This window comes from Colias croceus, chromosome W (genome assembly GCF_905220415.1).
Source record: "Colias croceus chromosome W, ilColCroc2.1".
Taxonomy (NCBI): Eukaryota; Metazoa; Arthropoda; class Insecta; order Lepidoptera; family Pieridae; genus Colias; species Colias croceus.
This window is the reverse complement of record NC_059567.1, coordinates 1,320,874-1,332,449: the sequence shown is the minus strand read 5'-3', so window position 1 is coordinate 1,332,449 and position 11,576 is coordinate 1,320,874. Positions and strand designations below refer to the sequence as shown.

At 34.1% G+C, this 11,576-nt stretch overlaps 1 long non-coding RNA gene across 2 annotated transcripts; it reads right to left on the bottom strand.

Moving 5' to 3' along the window:
* Window positions 1-1,124: 1,124 nt before the first annotated feature.
* On the bottom strand, window positions 1,125-11,516 carry LOC123704846. 2 transcript variants are annotated; one of them, XR_006753197.1, is made up of 5 exons: window positions 11,345-11,513; window positions 2,214-2,251; window positions 1,893-2,011; window positions 1,454-1,579; window positions 1,125-1,161 (listed from the first exon to the last, which is right to left on the bottom strand). It is a non-coding gene; the product is annotated as an uncharacterized LOC123704846 (long non-coding RNA). The 2 variants fall into 2 exon arrangements; XR_006753196.1 differs by having other exon boundaries at window positions 1,893-2,251; window positions 11,345-11,516.
* Between the last annotated feature and the right edge of the window lie 60 nt (window positions 11,517-11,576).

The following is an 11,576-nucleotide window of genomic DNA, read 5'->3' as shown; positions in this document are numbered from 1 at the left end:
CAAATTTACACATACTTTTTTAGGTGACGAATTAACTTTGTGGCAAATTTACAATAACCCTAATTATGTACCTAGGTATGTAGTTAAAATCTTTAGTTTAATTTTCATTTATTCATTCATCAGTGCTGTTTTTTTTTTTATAATTCTCTTTCAAATAATATCTATATTTTTAATTTTATATGAGTGCCTTTTTTAATTTATGTACCTACCTACTAAATTAGGTGTTAGGAAGTTATACCTACGTTTATTATAAAAAAATAGTTTATTTTCAGTTCCATCTGTCGGTTTGCAATGTAAATATCATTGCATACGTCGATACAATGTAGATAGCGACAATATAATATAATGCTACATCGCTATCATTTCAGCTATAGGGTGAACAAAAACTACTCTTATGTACATAGTAGAATTTTGTAATTTGTTAAGTTCTTCATACGCTGTTTATTGAATCGAACATGTGAACAATGATTTTAGTAGGTTCATTTCTATGGCATAGGTACTTAGATCATTAAGTTAATAGCGTAAGAAAAAGCTAATTTTAAGTAGGTAAGTACTAAACATTATCTTGTGTAGTAGATGGTAGGCAATTTATCTAATCAAATAGATTAATTATATTAAAATAAAGTTTCATAAAATCAATATGTATTAAAATAATTATTTTTGAATTGCGAATAAAACAACAATAATTGAAACTAAAATTATTTTATTAACATGACTATATTATTCAACTAATGGTAACAGTACATAAGTAATAGGTACATTTTTTCATTTTTAAAGAAAATCTATAGGTATAAATTTATACAAAATCAAAATAACAAAAAACGAATAACATACAACTTAAATAAAATCTATACATAAAAAAACGTAGGAATATACACTGAACATTTTTTTAACACTTGAGGCGTCTTCTACAAAATAATAATCGAAAAAAAATATGCTACCCCGAGCTAGACGCAAATAGTACTGCATTGATTAACTTCCAAATTTTGAATAAATATTATGAACAGGTCGGATCAACATAATATAGGCTATAACATCGTTCTAAGACCAATAGGAGTGTAGCAATGCGGGTAGCTGCGGGGCACGCTGGTGGTCTGCTGTTTCGTGCTTTCACGTGTTTCTTCTTAGTAACGCTGACCTTTGACCGCCTTGCGCGTCTGGCTGAAATTGTTTAAAATATTTATATATTTTTGTTTATAAAACTCATTGTTTATGTAGGACCAATATAGTTAGAAATAAAATGTATAAATTAATTAATAAAGAATTATGATTCTAATAGTAACAAATATTTGTATGTTTTATAATATATTTGTATTTGTGACAAAATACAAGACATTTAATTATACAAATTTAACAAAGCGAAATAAATAAGGTCACATTGAAGAAACTATTTACTTTATGTAGTTTAATTGTTTCATACACATAAATTGGGCCAAAAATATAATTAATATACTTAACTGGTGATTCCATTTTTTACGAATATATACTATCAAAGCTTGTTTTATATATGAAAATATATTGAATTCATTTCCTCCTCCTGATGAAACTTCCTTATGTTATCGAGCAATTTGTAGTATTTCTGAAAAAAAAAAACACATTTAATTAAAACCTTCAATTTGAAACTAAATCGTTAAGATTTGATAATTGGGACCACATTGCAGGCAGCTTTCAAATAAATAAAAAAGGAAACTGAAAATCAGTTATCCCACTGAAAAGCCAATTGAGAACTACCTCCTGTTTCGAAATCGATTAAAATGTAAATTTAATCATGATGTATTATATTTATGCAATTTAAATTTTTCACAAACAGGAATTAGGCCAATAAATATATTATGTACTACAAATTCAACATTGTTATTTTTTCTCATCAAAATTAAAGACTTTTTCTATACCTAATATGTAAAAATATTTTGCCCTCAAGTCCTTTTATTGGTAAAATAAGCGTCTTTCTTCCTATGGATGAAACTGGTCTTCTATATTTTCCTATTTCTCCTGGTAATCAATGGCGTTTCTGAAAACAAAACAAAAATATATTTGATTATTCTCATTTTTTATCACTGGCAATCAATTTAAACGTAAAACGTTTTACTTATACACTTTTTTTAAGAGTTTTGCATCCATAGTTTTGTCCAAATTTACTCAAGATGTTTTTTTTAATTCTTCATTTTACTCAAATACGAATTACGCCAACAAATACACATAATATACTTAACTTGTGATTGAATGTCGTCATATTGTTGTCCTCTGCAATCTGGAAAATATAAAATAATATACCAAGTTGTTTCATAATTTTAGAAAGCTAATTAAAAGGTTATAAAAGATATAATATAAAAACCTATGACAAATATCCGTAAAAAGGAACACTTTTCAATTTTCTTACTGGCAGTGAGGTGCTTCACATCATGCTGAGCAAATGAGATCTGAAACTTTCTGTATTAATGCAAAACTACCACCTCCTCCTTTATCCAGGCTTGGGACTGGCTGCGATGAGGTAGAATAAAATAATCTGATAAAATTTATTCTATTCACCCTCAAACACAGGCGGAGTTACCTAACTACTTTCTAACTACTCGATATACACTAATTACTACTATTGTACTTAACTATAAAAGAAAAAAAATTTGTAAGGTGTGTTATGAATGACACGTGTTTAAGTAAAGCGTTATGCGTGTAATAAAATAAAATAAAATAAATATAAATATGATTCTATCAAAAATACACACGTATACACGTAAATAAAATGTATGAATAAAATATCTACATTCTACATCAATAATTTACACGATCTAAATTAATTTACTCTAGTTTACTCTAGTATAGTCTATATAAAACTATACTTAATTGATTTTATGTACAAAAAATATAGTTTGTGTTGTGCATGTAAGTTTATGTTAAAAAACAAAATTGATTAATGTACATAGAAAATTGAAGCATAGTTAGACAATATTTAAATATTACTGTAAAATGCGCTCAGCGAATGTAAGTGTGATATTAGAAGTAATGATGTAGCCCGTTGTACTGTAAATATACGTCGGACGTGATGCATTTCATAAAAATGAAAATACAGCCCAACGAACATAGAATAACGATGGATCATGAAAGACAATAGCAGAAACTTAGTCCAACGGAAGGTATGAGATCCGCGGACGGTACCGGGTCGGTGTCGAGCGGAAATGCGCGCAAGCGGCCCCCGAGGTGGACACGCATTTCCACCGGTCACCGAGCCGATAAGGTCCATTCAAATCCAATTAAATTCCTATGAACCAAGCAGCTGCTATGACTTACATATCCATGACATTATTAATAGACATAAGAAAAGTTCAGTCAATTTTATAAATTACTGTCACCGCCACTGACATAAATACTTGACAATGCGCATACAACCTTTAAACCAATAACAAACTTACACATTCGCTCTCGCATTTTACTTTAATACAAATAATTTGTTACAGTGTTTCAACTTTAACGTAGAATCAATTCGTTTTTTAATATAAGTGTCATGATGATAAGAGTTCATAAAAAATACGCACAATGTAAACGTTGGCAACATGATTTGATTTTAAGAATTGATTTTTCTGATATAGAACGGAGGTGAACAATTTCATTCCAGGAAGCCGAGTGTGTAATGCTTGCAAGTGTAACTCGTCAATCTACCAATTAATTGCAAAGTGAATAGTGTAATGCGTGGTGGGAAATCCCTAAAGTAACTGTGGAATGACGACGTTATTAACGTAAGGTTTACCGTCTATTAATTTTTCCCTATGTACAAGAAGCATTAAATCGTTCCTATCCCGTACGCGACCTAATGCCACGTACAACTGTCCGTGACTGAAGACATCCGATCTTAAATCAATGCCAACCCTATTAATGGTTTGGCCTTGACTCTTGTGAATGGTCATTGCATAACACACCTGAAGGGGAAATTGCAATCGACACATTTCTATCGGTCTATTATGATCAATGGGGGCTTTGAACATGATTCGCGGTATAAAAAACAATTCGGCTATTCCCGGTTTCTGAACTGTTATCAATCGAGGTGAAGTCCCTACGATTATAACTTTCGTACCATTAACTAAATGATCCGAAAAACTAAGGTTACGTATTATCATGCAAATGCATCCTACTTTTAATGTGAGATCGTGTTCTGGTATACCTTTAGGGTGCATACTATTCAACACGTCCACGCCTAAATACAATTCGTCAGTGTCATCCGTGGCCGTTTTATCTACTGAATAGAAATGTAAAAGATCGCCTGGCAAACGGTCTAATACAGTCCTATTTATTTCCCTAATATTAGAATTGTGAGTTGAAAGAATGGCTCTACCTATGCAAACTTCTGGCTCGTGTTCTAAAAGGAAATCCGAAAAAACAAAATTAATTAACTCATTTAAATCTGTAGTAAATGATAAAAGTGAAAGGTCTATTAAATTTTGACAAGATCTGCCGACCTTTACCGAATGTAAAGGCAAATTGTTAGAACCTATTTGAAGCAAAAAATCGGAAAATACACTATCTTCACTACACCTCTGAGGTGTAGTTAGTGAAAACGTCTTTAAACTCTGCCATAAGGGCGATGATTTGACTGAAGCATTAAATATATCGGAATGACACTTGGCGTTGGTAACTACTGGTGGAATCTGACGAAAGTCTCCGGCAAAGATGATAACCTTTCCCCCGAAACTTTTATTAGACTTTGTCAAGTCTTGCAAAGACCTATCTAACAAATGAATGAGGTACTTGTGTACCATCGGTGCTTCGTCGTAAATAATTAAATCGGAGTGTAGTATGAGTTCAGCTCTCTGGGTTCCGTTTGTTACGTACCAATACCCTAAATCGTCAATAGCGCTCAACGGATACCTAAACATACTGTGCGCGGTCATCCCGCCTACATAGTTCTGCGCGGCAATACCTGAACTCGCAGTGCACAAAACTACACCGTTGAGTACGCCCCTCACGTACGCTGCTATCGTATTTAAAAGCAACGTTTTACCAGTGCCTGCCGGACCGTCTATATAAATAGCACTTTCGTTACTATTTCGAAAACTATCATCAATGAGCAAATTTTGCACATATTCGAACACTTGCAGCTGGTCATGAGACAGCTTGGGCGTCCAAATATCTACAAATTCGCGTAATCCGTCTGCATCGTGTAGAGCCTTCTCACGGCCTAATTCGGTAGTGTCATCGTACGCGTCAGGCAAACCTTGCTCTAACAAACACGTACCATGTTTACGCAATAGACGGTCAATTTGAACCAAGGCCTGGGTGTACGCTCTATCCGGATCGTTATCTACGCGGTTAAGGATGTCTTCAGCTAGTTCATTTTTAAATTTTTCCCACAGTGTCGCTACTGCTACCCCGTTAACAGCCAATAATACGAAAAAGTTACGCAGGCGTGGTCCGGTCAAAAAACATGAAGCTTCCTGCATAGCTATCTCGTATTCGGCTTCATCGTTGGCGATCCCAACGGCTTTAGCGGCTTCCTGGAATGTGTTACAATTTGGACCACCCAAGTTATAAAGATCCCTGTAACTACGGCAGGGGTGTAAAGCTAACAGTAATCTTAAATAAAATTGTTCACCTCTGTTGGGCGCGACCCAAAATAAACGCGTCACTATTTCTCCCCTCTGTCTTTTTGTCAAAAATTTTCCGTTATTCATTTCGTAAATGATTGTATTTTTTGTTGAGGGGCGGCTGGAGTGAACTATGTACCTCTCGTAAAAATCTAAATATGTTAACCTATCAAATTCTTCACCGAGGGGACGATTAAAATACGTGATGAGATCCGAATCTGAATTTTGAACTGCACGTTCTTCATTTCCCGCCTTAAAAAAAATTGACTGGTGATTTTCTAAATGAACATCTAACATCTTAACAGTGGGCTCACGTCCCGTGACGTCAAACTCAAAAACTCTCCAAGCAGCCTCACCAGAACCGATGTATCGTTTTGTGACGTACTGTTCTATTTCGTTATTTTTGTGTTCATCTGGAACAATGGCGACTCGAGCCTCGTCTGGACCTTTGGTCATATATTTGAAAAGATATTTAATTACAGTTCGAGTGGACACTGATTCTAAATTTAAATGACAATCGTATCTAAGGAGAAGGGCAGCGTTGTACGGTACTATCCACAAATCACTAATTTCTACATCCCTCCCTCTGTATTTAATGGTGGCTGTATTTTTACTGTTACGCTTTAAATTTATAAACCCTTTATCATTACAATGCGTGACCTCTGTCTCTGGTTTTGGGAAATAGCTTGTACATTTTTTTTTTTTCACTATCCCAACATTTTAAATCTGTCCTATGCGGTGGACCGCATGGACCATGAACCATATAATCTAAAACGGCTTTCCTCAATTTTCCATCAACTTCTGAAGCGTCAGGAATATCTGCTCTAATGAATTTATCTACATCAGTACCGTGAACGGGGCCACCACCCTCGACTGCAAAACAGATATGAGCGTGTGGTAATCCCCGTTTTTGGAACTCTATTACATATAAAATATAAACAATTTTACCAAACCAAACCCCTGTGCGAAGATCCCTCAAAAGTTGTTGTAATTTAATGTTAAAAACTCTAGCACAAATTGAAGGCGTATTATGATGACCTGTTGTTGAATTTTGTATTTCAGGCCATTTGGGATTGCAAGTTAAAGTTAAAAGAAAAGATGGCAATCCTAATCTGTTAACTACTGCCATAGCATCCATATACTTTTGCTTCATATATCTAGGCCCCCCCGTGTAACTACTCGGCAAATAAACTCTACCAGGCACAACCCCACCCTCTCCTCGAATAGTCTCATCTACACTGATCTGTCGTAAAACTGACTCTACTTCTCTTAATGGAGCGGAACGGAGAGCATTATCCGTGTTACCTTTTTGGATGTTATACAGGTAACGAAGTCTTTCTTCTAAAATTCTACATTGCATATCAACTAACCACTCTTCGGACAAACGATTAAAATCGTTGAAACGGGGTTCGCTCAGAAGGAGACATCTAACATATTTGTTTTGGGTTAGTTTTGCTCCATTATTGTCCGTTTTGTTAGGAAACCATCCAGGGTTACCGTGCGGATACAATAATGGATATTGAAAAGTTTCATATAAGGGGTGCATTATATCTACTGTGTGAGGCTTTTTGTCGCCAATTTTCCAGATGGCAATGGCGCGCGGAATATAGCGCTCCTGCTCATTGCTTATAATGGCAGCAATCTCGTTGCCCAAAGGCATATCACCGAGAATGTTGCCATGTGTGCGTCGTGTGGTGTGTTCAAAAATGAGGTGTGCGTGGTCGGATGGTTCTTGGCTCAGCCGCTTGAAGCACTCTATATAAGGGTTATGACTATGCAAGAAATTTGTGATGGACCGAATGACTGTTAAATCTAGATTTAAATTTGAAGCGACGCTCTCTCGCTCACTGTTATCATAAATATAAAGTCCAGCCGGGTTAGTAGTTTCTGAGTACGCAAGATCGAAAACTCTGTGATAAACCCTCCCTTGAATTTTTAAAAATGATACCCCCGTGGTTGGATGTTGAAATCCGTGTGAAACACCTAACGCACTAAAAGCAAATAAATTATTATAAGCCCTAGGTTTATGCAAAAAAGAAGGAAAGCTATAAAATGGTTCATTTAAAGGCGGGAAATTTTGAACGTTATAAGCGCCAGCCCCACAACACCACTTGTTACGATTCTTTTCCTCAAAGAACAATCTAGCATTACAGTGCCTACACAAAAACGCTTCCCTATCTAATAACGAAATGTTTTTAAAACTATACAATTTGACGACAGTTAAGCCGTCGCCACTCTTTGTACCTATTAAATTGTTGGAATTCCGTAATTCCACGTCTAGATTTCGATTAATTTTATTGTACTTATCTACCGCTTGCCTATTAACCTCCGGATTAGATTGTGTATATTTTTGAACGGCTTGCTTATTGATTTCGGGATTATTCTGACTGTACTTCTGAACTGCCTGCCTATTAACCTCGGGATGATTTTTATTATATTTTGTGACCGCTTTTAAATGAGAATCTGCATCTATAGATCGCCTACCTGGTCGTCCCCTCTTACGTCCTACTTCTACTGAATTTACTGATGAACTATCCGAATCTGCGTTTATATTATTGTTTTGTTTGTGTGCTTTAGATTTATTATATTTAACCGGTCTACCGCGTTTTTTACCTACAATCCTAACATCGGGTAATTTTGCGATGGAGACAACTGGTGTGAGTGTTGTAAGTTTAGGGTCGCGAATATTTTTAAGTAATACTTTTGGTTTTAGGGAATTTAATTTAGGGTCATATTTTGGGGGTATTCCTTTATTAACTAAAACTACTGGCTTTAAAATAGATAATTTAGGGTCGCGAATATTTTGAATTAAAACTTTTGGTTTTAGGGAATTTAATTTAGGGTCATATTTTGGGGGTATACCTTTAGTAACTAAAACTACTGGCTTTAAAATAGATAATTTAGGGTCGTCTACACTAACTAATTCGTCTACACTAACTAATTGGTCGTCTAAACTAACTAATTGGCAGTCTACACTAACTAATCGGTTGTCTACACTAACTAATTGGTCATCTACACTAACTAATTCATTAATAATATTTACACTATGAAAATTATTTAAAATTATTTTATGAATTTGATATTGACTACCAAACGACGGATTCCAAAACAAAAATTTTGCAAGAGTATCTAAATTGTTGCACTGAAAGAGACGTGCGGCTCCTACCGAATGCGGGTTATGTACGTACTTATTATTCGCGTCTACGTTATGGCTATTAAAAATAAAATACTTATTATTTGACCTCCAAAAAGATATCGTATTATTAGCGCCGGTGAAAAGGTAGCTATGTGTGGAGTCGTTGTGTGTAGTGTGAAATATTTTATTTTTTAGGATTAATTTTAATTGTAAAGTGTAAGTGGCTATGTCGCCGTCACATGTGGGAAACAGCCCGTTGTCGATCCAACTATCGTTGTCTGCCATCGGTTTAATTTTAGCCAAATAGGTCCCTACACGTATATCAGAAGGCAATTCTTCAGGGTATAAATGAGGATGATTGTGCGCAACCCCAAGTGGTCTTATTTGAATATATAACATATCACCGAATTCTAAAATAGTGTCTATATTTTCCCGAGAAAATACGGCTCTATTTAGAATAGAAGAATATACAGCCGCGCATGTTGCCATCGCGACACATTGTGCGTTGTTACCCTTAAACCGGGGATCGGCTTGATGCGTTGACCCTTTAATAATAATTTAACCGATTAAAATAATAATAAAAACAAAATGACATTTTATCAGGTCAGAAGAAACCTATTTATATGAATATAGAAACATATTATATATATTATGTTAAGCAAATTGAAATGTTCCAAACAAAGAATGCATTGTATGATTATAAAATAAAAATCAGTATGAAATAGGTATGTTAAAGAAGGTATCCCTGGTGAAATTACCATTACCTTTCTTAAACTTCTTAACACAAAAATTTCGATTAGATATCGGTTGAGATCCAAATTGTCCAAGGAGTCGAAACTACTCTAAAAAATATACGTAACTCGCTACGAAATACGAATAGAAGATGTAGCGTCATTGTAGGTTAACTTACCCCGCAATCTATAAAAAAATATTCGCAACAATACTGAGACGCAGCAGTGTACTATGATATAATATTATACTCGTATAATCAAACATATCTAGAATTATTTGACATGTTAATTTTAAAACTATGTACTTACGTAATATGGTGTACCTATTCTTTTATTAAGTCATAATATAGGTATAATTAACCGTATGAAATCAAAATCAATTCTTAATTATTACCTATCAATTCAAATTCTAGTAGTTATAGGTACTATACGATACAACTTAAAGTCGTTCTTCCGCCTCCAATACTATTCTAAAACATATAAATCTTGCTTCTACAATAATTAATCTAAGTGTAAATTAATTTCGCTACAAAATTTGAAGAGTGAGAAAAATGAATTGAAATTTGATTTTATTTAATTCTTATTCAACAATTGAAATTTAACCGAAAATTTCAATAATCCTACTACTATCATAAATGCGAAAGTTTGTGAGGATGTGTGTGCGTTTGTTACTTTTTCACGCAAATACTACTGAACCGATTACAATGAAATTTAGCACACATAACTTGGATTAACACAAAGGATAGGTTTTATCCCGGAAATCCCACGGGAACGGGAACTATGCGGGTTTTTCTTTGAAAACACGGGCGAAGCCGCGGGCAGAAAGCTATTTTATCTATACATATAAATTATAAGCATTACATTACAAAATAAATATTCCATAAAAAGAAAATAGGTAGGTATGTATCACTATAACGCAAGTTAATACAGAACAGTAGGTACATAACATGTCTAAGACAATATTATGATTTACTTATAATAACCATTATTTTTACTATTTAAGGATATATACAATTTTGAATATAATATTGAAGGAATTACCTAATACATATTTAATTTATTTTCACAATTAATATACCTAACACAAAATGGCGACCGACGCCGACAACCGCGGCTGCGCCCGCTCATTGCGCGACATTGCCGGTCCTCGATTCCCGCGAATTTTTTTACAACGAATTAGGAAAATAATATAGTACTGTTTCTTTGAAAACGCGGGTGAAGCCGCGGGCGGAAAGCTATTTTATCTATACATTTATGCATTACATTACAAAATAAATATAATACGTTCAATTCCATAAAAAGAAAATAGGTAGGTATGTATCACTATAACGTAAGTTAATACAGAACAGTACATAACAATGTCAGAAACAATATTATCATGATATATTATAATAAGCATTATTTTTACTATTTAAGGATATTTACAATTATTTTGAATATAATATTGAAGGAATTACCTAATATTTAATTTATTTTCACAATTAATATACCTAACACACAAAATGGCGACCGACGCCGACAACCGCGGCTGCGCCCGCTCATCGCGCGACATTGCCGGTCCACGATGCCCGCGCATTTTTTTACAACGAATTAGGAAAAAAATATACCTAGTAGTTAAAGAAAATTACTTTATTCTGTAATCGATTAGGTACATACGCAACTGCATAATGAAAAATGTTTTTTAACACTACTTGACAACGGCAATTACGTATTAGGATCATAAGCATTAGATAGGTACCTACCAATTTCATAAAAAATCTTTGAATAATATACAAGAAATAGATACTTATTTAGAACATTTCAATTTGCACAAAAAAGATAAACCTGATTGATTACCTAATAGAGCCCTATGAAAATATGTACCTATGTTAATAATTAGTTCTAATAAATTGAATAAAGCTTACCGGTAGCGATACACGCCATTGCCGCTGCGTTGCCGCCATTGTTGCAAGAAGATGCTTGGAACATGTCGAGGGCACGAGATCACGTAGAATCTCGAAAAGTTACTGAAAACGATACATGAATATTTAAAAACAAAGCATTAAACAAACATCACTTGTTTTCAATAAAATACTTAATCAATCATCAATTCATTAAATCCATAGAAAAAACAAAAGAATAAATCGTTATGAATAA